Source organism: Dromaius novaehollandiae, chromosome 5, assembly GCF_036370855.1.
Source record: "Dromaius novaehollandiae isolate bDroNov1 chromosome 5, bDroNov1.hap1, whole genome shotgun sequence".
NCBI lineage: Eukaryota > Metazoa > Chordata > Aves > Casuariiformes > Dromaiidae > Dromaius > Dromaius novaehollandiae.
Window position 1 is genome coordinate 68,688,524 of NC_088102.1, and position 20,086 is coordinate 68,708,609.

At 43.5% G+C, this 20,086-nt stretch overlaps 1 protein-coding gene across 1 annotated transcript in view; it reads right to left on the reverse strand.

The window, feature by feature from the left end:
* The window catches only part of TSPAN4 (tetraspanin 4), a 356,522-nt gene extending 337,403 nt beyond the window's left edge, over positions 1-19,119 (reverse strand). Inside the window, exon 1 of the mRNA XM_026108255.2 lies at positions 19,032-19,119. The gene's annotated coding sequence lies outside the window, so the exon portion shown is untranslated. The remainder of the gene's footprint in view (positions 1-19,031) is intronic.
* Positions 19,120-20,086: the final 967 nt, after the last annotated feature.

Consider the following 20,086-nt stretch of genomic DNA (forward strand, 5'->3'; position numbering starts at 1 on the left):
CCCTGCGAACGACAAGCAATTAGAGTTACAGTCAAAACCTGTTGAAAAAAAATCAGTGGAAAGATCCACAGTCCCATGCAGATTCTAAATCAAGCTCTTAGTTTTGATGTACATTTATCAATAACAGAGCTGGGTCTATCAGTCTGTCACACTAAAAGGAAATAGCTCCCTGGTTAGACCAGAACTATGGTCAGCTAAACAAAACACATTAGAAGCAGATTATGGCTTTTCTGGGGAGGGGAGCAAGCATTGGTAGGGGGTGTAACATACTGTGTTCTGTAAACAAAGATTAAAAAGAAGAAAAAAAAAAAATCAGCGTGAAACCAGCCATTAGAAACACATGGGTCCAACACTAGGGTGTTCATTCAATAACTCCACTTTATAAGCTTTATAAAATACACAAACAACCAAGGCATATAAAGCATAACAACGTAAAAATAAGTCCATAAAATCATCTGCCAAGGGAGAGGAGGGGAGAAAAAGTCTCTTTTAGGGAGGCACTGGTTGCTATTAGCACTGAAACCATAGCTGGCACTATTTCACTCATTAATGAAGAAACATGCACTCCTGATTATGGGAACTTTGAAATTAACTGTGCTTCTTGGGGACAAGAGAGAGGAGAAGGACACAACTGAATCAAGCATATAGTGACCACTGGTGGTCAGGAGTCATTCAGCCTTTAAACCACAGCAGCAGCTCCGAGTTCTGCACATTGTGCTGAGCACCTTACGTAATGGAGTGGGGACACCGTTACGGGGACATGGTCCCTGCCCCAAAGGGCTCTTCATCCAAGCCCCCAGGAAAGGAACAGATGCAGACAGACAGTTGTGAGGGATGTGCATGAAGGAGAGGCAGCCACAATGGCACCACTCAGCCAGCTCAGAGCTTCTTAGCCAGGTAGCCCTTAACATGTGCTGAGGACCAGGCTGCTGAGAAGAGCCTAGCAGAGCCAGCCTTGCTGCTGCTGGAGGGACAGGGCAGACTGGGTCAAGCAGGGACCATGCCAGCCCCAGCAGGTAGCACCATCCCACACTCTGCACCCTCTCCATGGGCCGCCAGAGACATGGCACTGGCACGGGCAAAGAAAGGGCAACATGGATGGCTCTTCTGTCACCCTCAGCAGGCTTCTCCCTTAAGTAACTGCTTGCCCTGACATGGCTGGAGCTAGCGCTGCTGGTACTCACAGAGCAGCAGCTGCTTCATCACCTCCAAGCTTGTCGCTGGCAGAAGAGAGGGCTAAGGAAGATTTAGAGGAGAACGAGTAAAGCTGTCAGCTTTGTTGACTTTTACGAGGACTCCTCTTGGGTGCCAGAGGTGACGTGGAAGAAAACATGAGGGAGCTTGGTGGGAAAACATGACAAATGAGCAATCAAGACTGGCAGAGCAGAAGGGGAATGATGTCTCAGTGCTGCACTGGATAAGATATGCAGGGCAGGGATAGGACACGAAGAGCTCTGACAATGAGAACAAGTGCTTTGCACTCAGGTGGTGGAAAAGGCAGCCCAGGGAGGTGGAGAAAAAGATGTTCAAAGCAATAAGCCAGAAATACAGTATTTGTACCTCATTTTTGAGTGGGGGAAGACGCACAGCTCTGAGAGACACTGAACTGTCTCAGGAGCCAGACAGACTAGAATGAACTGCACAGCCAGAAATTTTGCAGATCACTGTTGCAGAACCATGCCCTGGAGTCTTAACTTTGGAAAGCCTGTGAGGACTGCATTTTAAGTTATATCTGAGCTTGCAGTCAGCCTGACACAACAGACCAGAAGGGCAGAGCTGCCTTCCAGGCAGCCAGCGAGAGCATTTGAGTTCTTCACTGTACCTCCAGGACACAGAAAAGAAACCAACCTACTTTCATCTAAATTGCAAAATTAGAGTATGGTCCTCAAAGCTCAGATTCTGGCTACTGCTCCCTCATGTCCTACATTTACTTCCCAAGCCTCACAGGGCTGCATGGAGCGAGGCTTAGGAGCTAGCTAGTCTAGGAGGAGGCACAGCTCAGGCAGCATAAGAAGAGCAGAAAAGGGTAAAAAGTCTTTCTGACGTCCATTGGCAACATGGCAGCCTTAACTCAGCAGCCCTTCATTCAGAGATCAGAAGATCACCATTCACGTTGCAGTGCTGCTACCAATCCTGTTGCAGAACCCTGGCCCGGAAACCTCCAGCTTACGCACCATGCCCAACACTCTAAGTCTCAGAAGTCTTACAGCACCATCCCAACTCTGTTCCTCTCCCTGCTGGCCACTAGCACATTGTACTGATTCGTACACATCTGCAACCAACTAAAAATACTGCAAACCATGTTTGTTTTAATATAAAAGAAGTTTTACCCACTGGTACTTGCTGCTCATTCCATATTTAACCCAATGCAGTGCTCCCTTTTCTACTACATACAAAGCCACTGCAGAACTTGTAGTTTCCATGGGAGTCACAGGCCCTGCAACACAATACAGGGATTTAACTGACCACAAGATACACAATGTCAGGGGTCAGATCCACCAAGTTACAGCAAATTAGCAGGCTACAGTGTGCTAGGTGAGCCACAGTACCTGACAGCAGCTTTTTAGAGGCGTGCTCTCAGCCTGCTCCAGCTCTAGGGGATTTAAGCTATGTAGCACTGTCTCACAGCTGGGCAGGCCGAGAGTGAACACACCATTCACTACCACAGCTCTGCAGACAACATGCCCAAGTCTGACAGGGACTGCATTTTAGTCCTCCTTAAAAGCCTTTGTCTAAAACCCAGGTGATGATGCCTCACCAGGAACGCTGCGGACTGTTGGAATTAACATGAGTTTCTCCCATTTGATGAAGAGGGTAAGAGCCAGGCTTCCCAAGGGCCCCATTGAAAGAGCTGAGCATAAGTCATTAATTGCCTATTCAAACTCAAGGTTATTGATTATATAACATTTATCCCAAAAAGTACAAGGTATACCAGTAAACTCCATACAGATTTCATAAAAACCTTTCAAATATTTCAAATGCACATACAGAATGAGTGAGAAGAGCATATGAGGGCAGAAAAAAGAAAAAATGCAAAACCACCTACTCTGCATGTGGAGAGGCATAAATGCTGGAGTAGATATTTTGCCTCCGAGTAAAGATCAGATGTCAAATTGGGTCACACAGTTTGTATGTTTAGTTTACAGTAATGACATAAGACATCAGCAGTCACTAGGTAATAAGCAAGTTGTACAGAAATAAGAATATGCACCACCACTGGGATTAAAAATGTGTCTCAGGAATTGAAGAGATACATTTACTGTGGGGCAGGGTGATGGCAGCTTTCTTCCTTTCATATCACTGTAGAAATTCTAAGCTTATCCCTAAACCTCTTGGTTTCCTGTAACTTCAGCAACCTAATTTGCAGAAGAGATTTGCTGTTGGCTTTACCAATATCTTGGGAATAGATATTTCGAGCTCCTTCACCTCAGTTGGAAATGGTAAGGAGGCTGAATCTTTGAAAGAAAAACAGCTTTTCTGCAAAACGTTTAATTAAAGTGGACATGAGGGAAAATAAAGAACTTGACCCAGAAATAAGTTTTACAGTCTCAAAGAACTGCACGGATTTGACATTTAGAAGTGTTGTGGAGAGTCATTATTCTACTAGTCCTTCAGCCATCACTGACTCTTTCAAGAAGTATCTTCTTTCCAGGCTTTCTTTACACATTTTAAGATGATGAAAAAAGTCAAAAGCCAAATATTTGTTTTCTTTTACAAATCATCCTTAAGATTATAATCCATCCTGACACTAGGGCAGGAGTTCATTTTCAAGTTCAAAGTAATTCATCACTGAGTTAGGATCTGAGCTGCACAAAGAATAAATACGTTTTGAAAACATGTAGTCGCAAGTCTTCACAGTCATTCATAATGTCTAATGCAATTACACAATCCTTAGGTTTGCTTCCTCTAGAAAGGCTTTTGCATTTACATTAATTTCTAGGACTCGTCCTACGCTACAGAAAACCAGAGAACGTTCAGACTATTGACTGGACCACGCATTACTTTGAGCTACAACTTTTGACTTTTGAATAGGAGCTTGCACAGAAACCTTTGAAGGACAGATCTGTACTCTGACATAAGGCAATAATGACCCCGTGATGAAAGTCCCAACTGACAGTAATTCCCTACCCTTTTAGAAACAAATCCTCAGGATAAATCCCCAGTATCTTTACACAAAGACCAGAAGGTGGAAAGAGGAAGTAGTATTTTACTGATTTTGCAAATGGAGAACTGGAACATAGAGAGTTTTAATATATAAAGGCAGGTAGGCACCTAAACTTCTTAAGATCATTGGAAGTTAGAGGTCTAAGTGATTGCCACAGCTGGATATGTCCACAGGCACAGTAGCTGGATTTATGCTTTCCCATGCAGTTGGGGGATCAGCCTCAAATTCCCAACTCTTAGCCTCTGGCTCCAATCCTGAGTAAGCCATATGGCTCTGAATACTGGAAAACTCCACTTCTACAGGAGGACTGGCTGATGCTATGGCTTTGCCCCTCTGTGTAGCAGGGACAGCTGAACCCATCTTTGGCACTCAGGTGACATGCAAGCACAGTTAACCAAAATCTGCAGAGGCAGCCACTGCAACAGAGCAAGCCACTGAACCCTTGTCTGGAATATACTCTCTTCTGACATAGATTTTGGAAAGGTACTTCAGCCTCAGAGGTATCTACCCAAAAAGCAAATGTCACGTGTAATGACTTGTGTCCATGAGAACACAAGAGGCAGACTTCACACAGTCAGGCCATCCTAGGAGTGCCTCTAGTCCTGGGCACTGTGTGTGGGTGTGCGCATGAGCGTACATACTAAGTCAGCCATGCTGTGCATGTTCATAGCTCATTAAAAACATTAAAAGCAACATATGCACCATATAGATATGCTAAAGTGCTATCTTTCAGGCTTGCAGGCATGTATTCCAGTCAAGTTCGGGGGAGGGAAGGGTTGGTTTGTGTTTTTAAAGAATAATCTTAAAAACAAAAACAAAATTTTTTTGCTCACTGTCTTTAAGGTTCACACTTGGGATTTCCTTTCTCTTATGGGGAAGACAATGTTTTTTCTCCTAAAACAAACAAACAAACAAACAAACTTAGTAGTGTCATTTCAAATAAAACATTTTAGTTACTTTATGATCAGTGAAGGTGCCACCTTAGCAGCCCTGTGAACTGAAATCCTCCCGAATGCAGCCACTGTCCAACCACTGCACACACGGCCCTTCAGCCACTCTTGGACCTGATTCAGCACCACAGGTGATTTTGACTCCTCCTAGGACTCATTAACCCATGGACCTCTCCCTCCAGATGATCCAGTGCAACCAGGCCAGCTGTAACACAACATGCCAGCCAGCTGGTCCTGGCCTCGCAGCTCTTCGTTAAGGCACTGAAGAGCTGGGACGTGGCAGGGTTAGATAGCAGTGCCATGTTAACAAGGAGGAACGCTGACTTTTAGGACTGGAAGTCAGGGTAAATCCATGGGTAAAACTATGGGTTTCTTTGTAAAGTGTCTTGTCACTAGACCATAAAACAAGGCACTGCAGAGGGGTGATTTCATAATGCATCACTTAACTCTGCCACAGCCCAAAGACTCGGTTTCCCCCTCCATCCTGGCAGAGTGAGGTACAAAGCCTCTGATATCTTCACACTGATCAAGGGTGCCTAAGTGACAGATTTACATCCTGAATATTCAAATATGCTCTGACCTTGCAGTGTGCCCATGAAGCCTCCCATAAACGTCCTCACTTACATGCCCTTGTCTATGCTGAAGAAAAGCTCTCTGCACAAGCATTCAGCCTGGTTTGATCAAATGACAAGAACAATTTTGACCACAGACACTGGCCTACCAGCAAGTGGATTTTGCAACAAACAGCCAACAACAGCTACAAGTAGCAGTAATTTCAAAAAAGTACCACTCTGGTTCTGATACTGGCCAGCTACTGGATGTTTAAAGACAGTATGGCAGGATCTTTGATTGCTGCAATTCAACATAGCTCTAAAGAATGACTACTGCCTTGCTTAACCTCAGCCGAGGCTTTGTCCCCAAGTCCTCAGTGCCTACAACGAGAGCTGTTTGATTCAACTCCCCTCCCCCAAGTCAATACTCCTCATTTCTAGCTAAAGGAAAGGATACTTGTGCTGTGCAGAAGCCCCTGGGACCCAAGACAAGACAAAATGGTAATTTTCTTTCTCTTTCTTTCTTTTTTTTTTTTTTTAAACTAGGTTTATATGACTGGTATGGGTCAGATGAGACGAGATGGGTTCTTAAGAGCCTAGGTCCCCTGGTATGAAGCACGGACTGCATGTTACCAAGACGGTACATGCCAGTCATTAGGATGCTAATTGGCCCTGACAGGGCTCTGGTGACTAAAGTGAACATCCTAGCTGTCACTACCTGGAAGCATTGCTGCAGGGAACAGCTCTAAGGAGCCTAAAGGAAAGAAGTAGGTGCAAGGAAGTAGAGAGATGGGGGATGTTTATAGCTCTACAGCTGTCTGCATCACATACTTAAACAAGAGGAAAAAAAATACTTCTGTCTTTCTGCACCACGCTGCTAAAAATTCCACTAAAAAAAAAAAAATCACTTTGGGTAATTTACATTTAAATGGAATTTGCTCATGAAGCAGATTAATTCTAAACATGATCAGCAAAATACTTTCCCTCCCCCTTCCCAGGACTCCATGACTCGTTTCCAGTTTCATCTTTTCTTTCCCCATCTCCAAACCTATGCAATTAAAATATCCCCCCAAAAATTAACTTGTCAAACTTCCTCACCACCACCTCTTTCCCCCTTCTCTCTTCCTGTTAGAGCTTTACTTTATGCTGAAAAATTCTGGTGTGCTGAGCGCTTGCCTTCATTTGCTGGGTGGCTGGGTTTGCCATCCACGTGCTGGCTAGCCTGAAGTAAAACCCCAACGAAAAGAGGCATCTTAGTCTTGTTTCACCATGAGATATGCTTGTTGAGTTGACCGTTACAAGCTCACCTCGAGGTAAAACAAAAGCACCTTGCCTTTACTGTGTCCTTAGGACAGCAGACGCCACTTAGTTACCCAGAGGTGGGGGGGGGGGGGGGGGGGTTAGGGAAGAAAGACGCTGCTTTTTTAGCAGGGAAGACAAGCCCTCAGAGGATCGATATGCCTGACAGCTCAGAAGGCTGTCTGAATCCTGATCAGCTGCACAGATCTTTGTTAAGGCCTGTTGAGGGAGAGTAAATCAAAAGCCCAACATGCTTCCAAACCTGGGATGCTGCTGTCCTTGGCAGATGGCTTTGGATGGGAAATGTGAACACCAGTGCTGCCTCCTTCTCCGCTCTCACTGAGCCCAAAGACCAATTCTGAGATTTCAGGGCCAGATCCTCAGCTCACGGCAGGAGACACAAGTAAATTCAGACATTCAGAGCTGGATAATATTTGGGGCACCCAATTTGTCAGTCAGAAGTTACCAGCACAAGGTGGGCAACTCCTTTAATAGTTAGAGTACTATCAAAACAGAGAATCAACACTTTCTAAATATTTGCTAGTTACAAAGAACAGCTGTTTCCAAATGTTGGTTAGACAGCATACTTGTAAGGCTGTGAGAATGCCAAGGGGGAGATGCAAAACAGACTGGATTATAAGTTGAAGAGAAGGCTGAGCATTATTGAAACATGGCTTGATGTTCAAGGTGTGTTTTGTATTTCGCTGCAAATAACTAAGAGCACTGAATGGAGCCCCTTAACAAATGACTCAGTGGCCTGGACGTGACAAGTTAGCTGTACCGCTTAAGAGACCAGCCGTGAACAAGATAACTTTGTTAACAGGACGCCAAAACAGACACTTAAAAACACAACACCACAGACCTTAACCCTGAATCGTGGGTCAGCGTTTTTATCCAAGCTGCATGCACACAAGATGAAACCCAGAGAAGCAGCAGTCACACTTAATCCATGACAAAAGCAAGGGGTCTCTGGGATAACATGCATAGGCAAGCACAACCAAACATTTCTTCTGACAGCCACGTTCATCTATCTGCTTTTCCTAATCCCTCACTACCATAATACCTGGGCAACTCACAGCATATTTATCTCCCTAAAACTTCGGAGGGCACAGACCAGAAGTAAAGAGGAGGTAAGACCCCCCTGCAGCTAGCCACCCATGTGCTTCTGCACAGCCTACTATACTCTGTAAATGCTGGTTCTGTAGAAAACGAGTTTGCTGCTGCTCAGAAGATTCTGCCAGAAGTGAAACAAGAGCTTCCACAGTTGAACACACTAAATAAATGCTTGCAATGCAGGCAGGTCATCCTTCCTCCCTTACATGCTATATGGATTCCTAGTCTTCTACAAGCATGTAATAAGATTGTGCCAGGACTATTTGACTGAGCTGATGGAGGAGGGAAGGGGAGAGAATTAAGATGAAAACTAGATTCGGCTACCCTAACTCTAGCAGTGTCTCCTCAAAATGGCTGTAAAACACACCAAGAGGGGGAAAAAATTAAAGAAAATAAAAGAAAAACTAATTAGGATGCAAGTCTCTGTGCATTGCCTTTTGCACTGGCACTGCAGGAATATAGTTTCTGCTTGAAAGAGCTTGCAGTCCAAGCAGATGAAGGATGGTGGGGGAAAAAAGAGGCACAGCAGTGGCAAAGCAACTGGATTTCCACTGATCTAGCACCAGGGAGGGAGAAGAGGGCTGTAGTTCATCACCCTCACTGCTCAACTAAACTTTTTCCAGCTAGCCTCAGTACGACCTTTCAGAGACAGACTGCAGAGAACAGCTGAACACAGCCAGAGGAAGGATACTGGAGGGCCACAGCGCTTCTCCCTCTCTGCTGCATTCTAGACCTCATCTATAAAATAAACAACTCAAGAGCGTGCACCTTCCTATTGTCACTTCTGTCGAGCCCCTGCAACAAACTTCACTTTCCTTTGCAAATGGTTTCATTGCTTCATAAAATGGATGTATTAGTCATGAATAAAAAACAAAAAATTACTGAGAAGGGAAACAATATTCAATGTACCACAGTCAATAAGCAGAGGAAAAAAAAAATATTAGCTAGAGAGTTCCAAGGTGGTTAGTGTTACAAAGCAACAGAATATTGGCTTTGACAGAGGAAAAAGCCCTCCTGCATACAAATGTGTTCCATATAGTGACAAACTTATACTTACCTCAAAGGAAATTAAGTAATATACTGTAGAGCCTGGAGAAGGAGAGGAAGGTGGAAAAGAAGGAAGCAAGCACAGAGAATAAGGTCCCTGGAATCTGTTTCCTATAGCTTCTTTTTCACAAAAGATAAAAGATTTATACTTTTGCCTTGGAAAGCCAGTGTTCAGGAAAGCAGACCTAGAAGTCTTAACTCTGTAATAATACCTCTTCTCCAGTCCCCAGGGAACTGTAATACTGATTTACCGGTCAAAGAAATAAATGTGTCTCAGAGTTTCATGCAAGGCACTTTTGCCTTACTGAAGTTAATCCAGCTCTAAGATGGATAAGCAAAAGGCCAACACCAGTGGAAAAAATACAGCTGAGAGTGTTTGTGTAGATAAAAGGAGCTTTCTGAAAGCCAGTGTTCCTGACACAATGGAAGAATTTTTGTTCTGTACATAGAGTTGGAGAAGAAAAGGGGAAAAAAGTTACCCACCACTTCCTGGGTACCAGAATGTGTTTGCTGGTTAGGGACTATTCTTTACCCCCTAATAATGCCTAATCAGTTAAATTAAAAACTGAAAGTGTTTCAGATGGATTCACCTCATTCTAAAGCAGAGGTCTAAAACACCTCAGACGAACTGTGTTCTAAAAATAGATATTTCTCTCTACTGACTGTAAGAACATGCAACTCAGAGGCAGATATCTGGTTTGTAGACATCTGAAGTTAATGGTGGACTCATTCCACCAAGCACCAAAATAATTGCAGCACCTCATTTGAAACTTAGATAGGCACACAAGGTTTGCAACTTTGCAGCACTTTCTTCTCCCTGCAATGACTGGAAATCTTACTCTAGAGAATGTAAATACAAGTCCTGAGCTTCTGTACAATCTATGTTACCAATTAAAATAAATCAAGATGTAGCCCGTATAGTTGCAGAGACAGCCTTTTAAATGTGAACAAAATGTAAATGGGAGCAACACTGTATTCCCAAGCCTGCAGACCGACATAAACAGCACCGCAGTGGCTACTCAACAGCATGAGAAGAGCCATCAGAGAGAAATTAAGGAGCGACTGTTTTGCTTCTTTAAAAGTCTCCCTTAGATTCATGTTGGCGGAGCTGTCCTTCAGCTCCTAATCCCCAGCTCAAACACAGCCTCCAGGAGCAGAGGAAAGGTGATAAGCCCGCATTTTCTGTTAACGCAACAGTTATTGTTAGTGAACAAGGCAAATCCGTTCATGCGTTCCAAAAATAGAACTTAGCAGTGTAGCTCCCAAGTGTCTATATCTACAGCCTGACAGAAGAGCTCGTACAGCCCTAATTTATCAGCCTCCCCATTGAAGGAAAGCCCTTGGATGTCCCTTTGCCTCTCCTCACAGGTGCTCCCTTGTATCATAACAGAGGTGACAGGGAGCAGGCTGCACAGCCACAGCCCCTCTCCCCTTTCGCCTGCAAGGGCTTCTCTGAGAAAGGCACAGCCAGGACAGGGCCACCTTCACCCAGGTATCAGCAGCCCCCTCTTGGCTGCCATCTTCTCTACGTGCTACTCAGGGTCAGAGATGAAGCCATGTGCGTGTTTATATCTAGGAAGCATTAGACACCTGCTGTACATAGACCAACTGTACTGCATACGCCCAAAGTACAGCTCTCACAAGCCTGCAGGATGAAGGGTATGTTCCCTCCACCTGGAAAGGTCGGGCACAGCTAAGATGAAATCTCTGCTGAGGCAGGAGTATTTGCTAATGCAGTGGTCACTTATTCCATGTCGCACTGAAACCTGTCCGAGTAGGGACCGCCTTTTTGTCCTACAGCGTACAGTGCTTGCACAGCATGAGTGCACAGCATGCTGCTGTGGTGCAGACAAATAAACGCAGTCTTATTCAGACTAAATTCTGAATAAGAGGCTGTTTGCTTGCCCACATGCAGACTAAATAAAGGTGGTTGGGCTAACCTCTCAGTTCAGCATAAACCAGACTCTGATCTTCTCCTTTGGCAAGGACAAATAGCTATGGGAGAGCGACTTCAGGACTTGGAAGCTGTAATTTATTAAAATCGAGAGATTACTCCTACCAGTGAAAGGCAAGAGAACTCCAGAAACATTCTCTTTTCGTAAGCATGAGAAACAGTCCAAACTAAACCTCAGTTTCAAACACTAACAAATTTCCAGATCACTCACCTGAAATTTTCCTAGCTTCCATATAGGATAAAAAAAACAGATCAGTAGAGAAATCTTCAGATTCCTCTGTGTAAAATTATTTGATTACCCTTTTAAAGGACTGCAGCAAGTGACTGGAACAGAACTGTGTAATGAACTTTAACACTACGTTTTAAAGAGGAGGAAAAGAATATACTTAAAAGCAGAAGAGCATTTTCTCTCCCCAGGAACTTGAACAGCGAAGGTGGAAGGGACTATAATTGTACATGTGAAAAAAATTATTCAAGGACAATGGTATTTATGGAAAGTTATTTTAATTGCTGACTTCATGATATACTTTAAATGATGTAAAGGATGCCTAGAGCACAAGGATGGCTGCCATCTTCAAAGGAGCTAAATGCATTTAAACTTAAAAATATGTGCCTTGTTAACATATATCTGACAAATTATATACATATACTGGTAACACAATCTAGCAGAGGGGCTTTGAGGCATTTTCTAGAGGCAAAAACTTGTAACTGTAAAGGAACTTAATTATTATAAATAAAATTATGATCATGGAAGTTAAATGCTTGAAAGAATATTTTGCTGAAGCATTTAGCCCTGGACTAAAAAGCCAAGAGAATAGGAAAGAAAGAGAAATTCATTTTTTCACGGTAGAATTTCAGTTAAAATCCTGAAGCAGCTTATATCTAGTGTTCCCCCGCCTCTCAAACAGTCAAGGGGCATTTACTTAATCAATTTGATGATAAATTTATTTGTATTACTACAGCTTGTATCAGCACTTCAATGTAAGGCACAAGCAAAAGAAAAAGAAGAGAGTCCTTACGCTAAAAGTCACACAGTGATTCCCCAGCAGCATTTCACAGGGCCATGCTAGGTGCTAGGTGTTTGTAGCCTCTCCAACATGCAGAATTAAGTACATCCTGAATGCAAGAATAGTGATGTACGATAAGCAAGTATCTCAGCCTGCCAGAAACATCATGCTTGGCAACAGCTCATTGTTCCAAGAAGGCTAGAAGCCACTGATCTAAGTGTATGACAAGAGACAGTATGGAATAAAACCCAGAAACTGGGAGAGCACAAGGAATGAAAAAGAAAACCTCAGCCAGCCTGACAAACCAGCATCCTAACAGACGCACTCCCAACATTTCAGAGCTTGAAGTTCAGCCAGGTCATCCTGGCTGTTTCAGGTGGGGCTTTTAGGGGCCCAGCAACTGGTCTCTGCAAGCAGCCCCATGCTACAATCACTGCAACCACAATAGCTAAGCAGTTAGAGTCCTTTACCTGAAGTGTTTAGCTCAGCTGAGCCAGGCAGAGTGTTATTGCCTCCAATTTAAAGGCAGATCCAGAGAGCAATTACACAATTTGCCGCAGAGCTGGGAAACAAACCCTGCCCTCATGCATGTCAGGCTGTGCCTTGCTCACAACCATGTCTCGCCATTCTGTAGTGCTGGTAGAAGCGCAACGACACTACACCAAACAGTGGGAGAAATCCCCCAAATCCTCATGATATACAAAGCCTTAAGGAATATGCATTATAGAAAGATTTAGTTTGCTGGCATGAAATCAAATATATAAACCAAAGATTATTCACAAAGATCAAGAAAACCTTCAAAGAAGCCAGAAATCCAGTGGGAAGCAAAGTATTTCCAAGTCGTTTCACTTCCCCCACATGAGTGAAGGAAGCTCAGAGAGAAGGTCATAAATAATGGACTTTATTTTCATTCTTTGAAAATACTCTTGCTGATGCAGTGCCCAGTGTCATCTGGAGATGGAACCTGATAGTGAGCAATTTTTAGATACTCAAATCAAGATACCTTAAAAGGGACCTTTTCTTGGAGTAGGAGTGCTCAGCATTTCTGGAATTCGGACCCTTAAAATTTATTAATTGTTTTACATGTTCCATAAGCATAAGAACACTTCCAAGAAGATCAGATTTCTGATAATAAAAGCCTTTGTAAACTAACAAAGAAAGGCATTTCAAGATGAAGTGGCTAAAAGAAAAGTAAAATAAAACCCTTTCTGCTTTAAGCAGACACAAACATAACCTCTGCTCTTCATCAGTTCTTCAGCAGCTCAAAACACACAGCAGGGGCAATACAAGGCACAGAAAAAATCATTTAGGGTCCAATACTGAGCACCTAGTGCAGTCAGACAGGACAGTGTGAGCAGCTCTCCACTCTCCATCACCAAAGGTTCTACTGTAAAGATCCTACAGCTCTCCTCAAAAAGTGAGGAGAAACCTTAACAGATACATAAGGACCAACACTAAAACTCAACAGATTCAGGGAAATGAGAAACGTAACCATGTTCTACAGCATCCAGGCAATGCTGGCTGCTTGTTTGTGAGAGTATGTGCTTCTTTCTACAGACTAGATGATCCACAGTCGCTGGATTCAGCAAGCCTTTCTGCAGCAAAGTCAGCAGTCATACCAAAATTAAAGCCAAAGTCATACCTACCTAGTAAGGAGGCTGCAAGAGTTGCTCTTATTGGCTCTATATCAGAAGCGACTTACCATAAAACCCTCAAAACATACACTAGCCCTCAGGAGAGCTTGGTTCCCTTCCCCAGTTGTGCCTCTGTTCAGATGAGTGACTTCTACCACTTCACCTCCTACCCTTAGCGTTATCTCTTTAGGTCAGGTACCATCTCTTACTAGCGGTATATGGAGAACATCTACCACTGGTGGCCTAGCAACATCTAAATGACCTTCCTGCTTACATCAGGATCCTCCACCCTGCTCCCTGCACCTTGCAATATGAGGGCATATGCTAGGAGTTGGAAGCTGGGAGAGCAAACTTTCACTGGGACATACCACACCATTCCTTCGAAACAACCGGCTAAACCCAAACAGAAGTAACCAGCAAAACCAAGCAGGAAGGAAGCAAACTCAGCAGAAGTCAGAAGTTTTCTGTAACCTCTTCATTGTCTCAAAGGCCCTCACTCTCTCCATCTGCACACAATGCTTCCCCCTCTTTAGAAAGTGTAAAGAGGTTCTTGTGTACTCAGAGCATTATGTGAAAACAAAATTGTGTGTGGATAATCTTAAAACTGATTTAATGAATCAGTTTCTATTCTACCCTTCCTTCCTCCCTCCCAGCTCCACCTTCTCCTCCAAGTAGGAAATTTGTTCGGGTTAATGAAGGGGGGGGGGGGGGGGGGGGGAAGAATGGAGAGGAGGAAGAATTAAAGAAAAAAGAAGTGAGGCTAAAAATAGCCTTCTTTTTTCCATTAAACAAGTAAAAGCTATGAATAAACATAGCCATGAAACTGGGATGTGATTAATCTGCCCACCAAATTCCTACTCTGCTTTCTCATTCAGTTCTTCAAAACATTTTCATAAGGATCAAATACACAGACTTATTTCTGCAGAGCCACTGGTATCCCAGAATTGCCTGGTTCCTCTCATCCTCTAAGGTACCTGGTGCTGTCATGAGGAGAAACAGGTTACAAGACTGGATGAGCCAAAGATCCAATACAAGATTCTGAACTACCAGAATATTGGAGCAGTACCCTTGCATCCCAGGAGCCAAGATGGAAAAGTTAAGAAAGACACCTCAAAAGAACACACTAACACTTCTGGTGTGTTTCCCTTCACTGTGAAAGGGATAAATCGCATTATCTCCTCAAATGCACCCTTCCACTAAAAACGCCCATACTGTCATCCCTATCCTAGACTCAGAACACATCTTTCCCTGACAGCAATAACTGTTGACACTAGAATGGCAGGGTGATCAGCCATCCTTTTCCCCCTGGGCTGGGAGCCAAAGCGAGGTTGGCTTGTCTTTGTAATGCAGAGCCAAACAAATTTCTTCAGTCTATTCTGTTCCCTAGATTATGCCATTAGCAAATGAGCAGATCAAACCCCAGAGAATATCCTTGCAATGTGAATATTTGAGCCCTAACTTGATTTCACCCTATTCCCTTCCACTGCGTCAATCACTAGCAAGACTCAGGTAATATCATAAGAGTCACAGGCTCTGTCAATGTAGGCAGAAACCTCTTGGTGGAGTTTCCTTTCATTCCCATATTCCCAGTTTCCCATAGCATGATGCACCACAGCATGCCACCACAGACTGCTATAGACACTGCTGCTACTACCTGATATGAGTTACCTTTAAAAAAGGAAAAAAAAGAAAAGAAAAAAGAATCCTTCCCTCTTGCAGCAGAAGAGCACTCTGGAAGGAGAAAGGAAATGCATCACTTTCATCTCAGAGTTCAGAGGGAATGTTTTATAGCTGTCAATCTAATCAAGATCCTACTCATCGACACACCAGGGATAGCAGCTATTTTGAGGTAAGTTGTGCCACCATGAAATAGCCAAGCTCTGAAAAGAATTTCACCTGGTGACATTTTGAACGCAAGGTAAAAGTCTTTCCTGCGACCCTGAAGCGAATGCTGAAAGCCAACACACAACGCGCAGGGCCAGCTGCACTAAGCAGACGACATGAGGCAAAGCACTGCGAGACAGTCTATCTGCTACTAGAACCCCATTCAAGGGACATAAATCTGAGCTATCTGCACCTTCTGGTGTCCCAGATCCAGGCAAGCACTGTCACTCAGTGAGCGAAGACACAATGCTCAGAAGGGGCCAGCAGATGCTGGGGTGCCATGCTGACACCGCAATAGCACTGGCGGGGTACGCAATCTTCCCTCTCATTTCCCATCCACAGACAGTCCTTGCTCTTTATCATCCCATTTTGACTGCTAAATGACTTCAGAGATGCCACTCGGGCTGTGCAGAAATAGTAGAGAAAGACATCCCGATAGATACTTATATCATCTCCTTACCACTGTATCAAAGCATTCACAAGCTCTGTATGTTTAACCTCAGTTCCCATCTGAGGTGGAAAGCGCCCTTTAACAAAAAGGAAACTAGCACAGAGATTAAGTTATGCTACTGAAGTCTCAAAGGAAAACTGCAAACAGATCCGAGCGCTGAAGCTGGACCTGCAGAGCTCTAAACTAACTATGTCTCATTCTCCTTTTGAGAGGCATACCAGCCAGTGTGCACCTGCGTGGCTTCCTCAGATGGTTTGCTGCCAGAACAAAAGAACAAGCAAATCAGAGAAGAGGGGCCAGTGTGGTGTGGATTTCAGTTAGAGGCAACTGCATTAGCAGAGCTACCAGTGCAACACCTGCCGTGCATCTAGCATCACACCAGAGCTGACCTGCTCCACAGCAAGCCTTGCTCAAGCAATTGCAACTGCAGACTCCTGCCTCCTTGGGCTGCAGTAGTAAATTTTTATAGCACCTACAAGACCTTTTACATCACTCATTTGCAACCTCACCCTTTGCTCCAGGCTGGTTTTAACAGATGCAAATCGAGATGGCTTCCATAGGTTCAAGGGGATTCAACTTTCTTAGGGCACTGTAAGGAATCAAAAGGGAATGGACAGTAACTCAAGAGAAACAGGAGGCAGGCTTAAGTGTGCAGAAGCCATTCTGCTTTTGACATGAAAGCCAAACTTGAAAAGCAGCCTAGGATCTTTCTTTGCAGAAGCACAAAGCCTATGGCTCTTTTACAGCACTCCGCTCATATCATCTCAGACTGTGTGTACAGCCAGCGTTCCTAGTGACACCCCTTTACAATGGCTTTCATTGACCCACCACAGCTACAGATGATGGGTCAGGAACACGGACTGATGTAATCTGGCATCTCTTTGCCACAGCCAGTGGATTCAGCTAAAGGTCTGTCCATGCATCAAGAAGCTTCTGCTCTGAGCGGTGTTATCTGTCAGCTGACAAAGGACACATCTCATTTAAAGCCTTTCTCCTTCCTTGGCATTTTACTCAGCCAAAATTCATGGTCCACAGTAAAACATATCTGTCATACAAACTCCCTGCAGGCAGGATCAAGGATTTAAGCAATTAGCAGGGGAGAATCATAAGCAACCTCTGTAACAAGATCATGCTACCTTTTGCAGAGGCAAAGATTTGCAGGTTTACTAGAGAATCTCAGAGGAAGGCACTTGGTCTGCAACAGACACTGAGCTCCCCACAGTCTTTCAACTTGCTGTGGTTAAAAGTTACTTCAGTAAGACCAAGTCAGAAGAAAACAAATGCCAAGCTAATCAGCTCATACAGTGCTGCGAGTCTCCCATATTGCACCAGCACTAAGGGCTTTGTACCTGATCACAAAGAAAAGAATGGAACTCAAAGATTTAAGAAATCTTAGTCACAATGATCAGGAAGAACAACGCTAATGCAACATACAACCACAGCCTTGATCAATATCCCTGTTACATAAAATAGGCATCTCAGGGCACGTCTGCAGCACTGGAAGCAGTCTTCCAGCTGAGCAGTTGCTTTTTCCTTTGACTCAGCCTCAGTTTTAACGACTTTTGATTAAAATGATTACTTTCACTCAATATTCAGTTCCTGACAAGTATTCTTCTCCATATATACAGCAAGCTGGCTCCATCCTTCCAGGCAAAAACAACGGCTTACTAGAACCAATCTTTTTCATTTTACAAGTAATATATAATTTATACACCCACAATATTAACAAAGGCTAGAAATACACATTGTGTCCAATTCTCTTTTCTCTATCCTTTCAGCTGAAATTTTTAGGTCTTTCCCTTTTAAAGGAAAGGTCTTCAGGTCTTTTCCTTTTTCTTTCTGCTGCCATTTTTTCCACTTAGGAGAAGCTGTTACTAGAGCACAATTGCTTCTCTTAAATGTAACCCCAAACCAGATGATCTAGATCTCAGCATTCAATGTCATTTAAGTGCACAAGTCTCGTGAGCTCCCTAAAGCACTTACCCTTTTTGTCCATTGGGTCCTCAAGTTTCCCTTAAAGCAAACACTTGCACAGTCATAGATTTATTCCCACTCTACTCCTACACTTGTGGGTGGATTCAGTATATGAGATGTATAACTAGCGTACTCAAGTCTCCAGACTGGCATGAGACAGGTAAATAACTGCCTGAAAAGCAGAGATGACTCTGCAAGCAATTATGCTCTCTCTTTAAGCAGTACTAAGCATCAAAATCATCTGAATACGTTGCATTGAATTATTGATAGAAGAGAATTATTGACAAAAGATTCACAGGAAAGTCATTTGGACATCTTACACCTATCTGGTAGGAGTGGGAAAGCATTTTCTTCACAGTATTTCTCTTAGCTAAGAATTACAGGATTTTGAGGGAGGGAGGAATTTCAAGAGTTTTCAATTTGGTATCCAAATAGCACTGAATCAGCTAGCTCCCTTACACTACTTTGAAAATCCCAGCCTGTAGTTTTAAGGGTATGCCTAGAAACAGATTCAGGAGCACACTAGCACTGAAATAGCCACTCCCTTCGCTTGCCACAGCCTGTGATTGTCAGTCTATGATGTGTTCTCTTCCGGCACTGTGAGCCAGTAGAGCACTGTGTCCTCCCTTGCCCCAGCAGTAATTTTCTCACCTCCTTTTATTTAAATAAGCTTTTTCTTGAGGAATTGTTCTCAGGAAGAAGGCAGTGTATCCAATTCTCATTGTAGCTAGTGGATGAATAATCAGACCACACACTCAAAGTGCCCTCTAGCGCAAGGTGTGCAGGGGGCCAGAAAAGGAGAGTTTGCAATACTGAGCTTCCAGTATGAGCTTTTAGGGAAAAAGAATGGTATGTAGCCATTTGGCCTAGGATTGGTAAATCAAATCCTTTTATAGGAGCAGGTGAACTGACAAAGTATAAATATAGAATAAGATTATTTTCACAGATTATGGCTAACGAATCCTCACTGGGGAGAAAAGAAAGAGTGCAGGAGAAACTCACTGTGGCTGGTGGTTTTACAGATGACACAAGATGCAGTTCGAAGCGGCGTTTGATTTCCCAGAGGAATAATGACCCTTCAGCGATGCTACTGTAAGATACAAAACAATAGATTCATCAGTAAAACAAACAGTAAAACAGGAATTACTTCAGGAACAGGGAACATGAAATTCGCTTTTCAATCCAGGATCACAATTCCCTATCCCCAAACCCCTTCCTCTCCCCCTCGGTACTTCCCTACACACTCTTCAATCTCAACAGTGTTACTAAATTGAAACTCAGGGCACCAAATAAAGATTGACCTACTGGAGAAGACATCTTTTCTTGTACATTTCCAATACAATTAAAAGCCACTTAAAAGGGGTGGATCCCTTTTTCATCAACTCTGCACATAAACTAATAAAGTGAGAGTGAATGTGCAATAGCAGGAGACATGAGGCATGCTAGACACACCGAGGAAAGTCCAGGTTAAGAGTGCCCACAGAACAGCAGTCAGCACTTTATGCTCCACCAGCATCCCAAGGAACAGGCTCTGCTGCTCCCAAGGAATGATGCACAGAAAACACTTGGAGACGAGCGTAAAGCTTGTAATGCTTCCTACGCAGGGAGAAGGTCACAACAAACGACTACGATAATGAGAATTTTTTCCAATATCTATCACTCGAGTTTCTGAGGCTTTAACAACTGCCACAGGCACGCCTGGGAGGTGGGAGCAGTTTATGCAATGAACACACGCAAATGAAAGGCATCTTCTGCATACGAGTGGTATAACTGCACAAACACATGCTGCATGGAGGTAGCAAGAAGGTTATAGCTACACTCAAATGCACTGCAACAATTAAATGCATAATCATCCAATGGTCTAGGCTCTACCTACAGAAGCAGCAGTGAGATCTGTAGTGCAGACAGACCACTTGGGAAAAAAATTAAGCCCCTTTTCCTCCATTACAGCTTTATCGTTATTATAGCAGATGAGTTACACAACTGTTTTGTGTCACAGGATTTTTTGCTAGTGTAGACATTGCCTTAGCATTAAATTTGGAGCTGCAGATAGACTT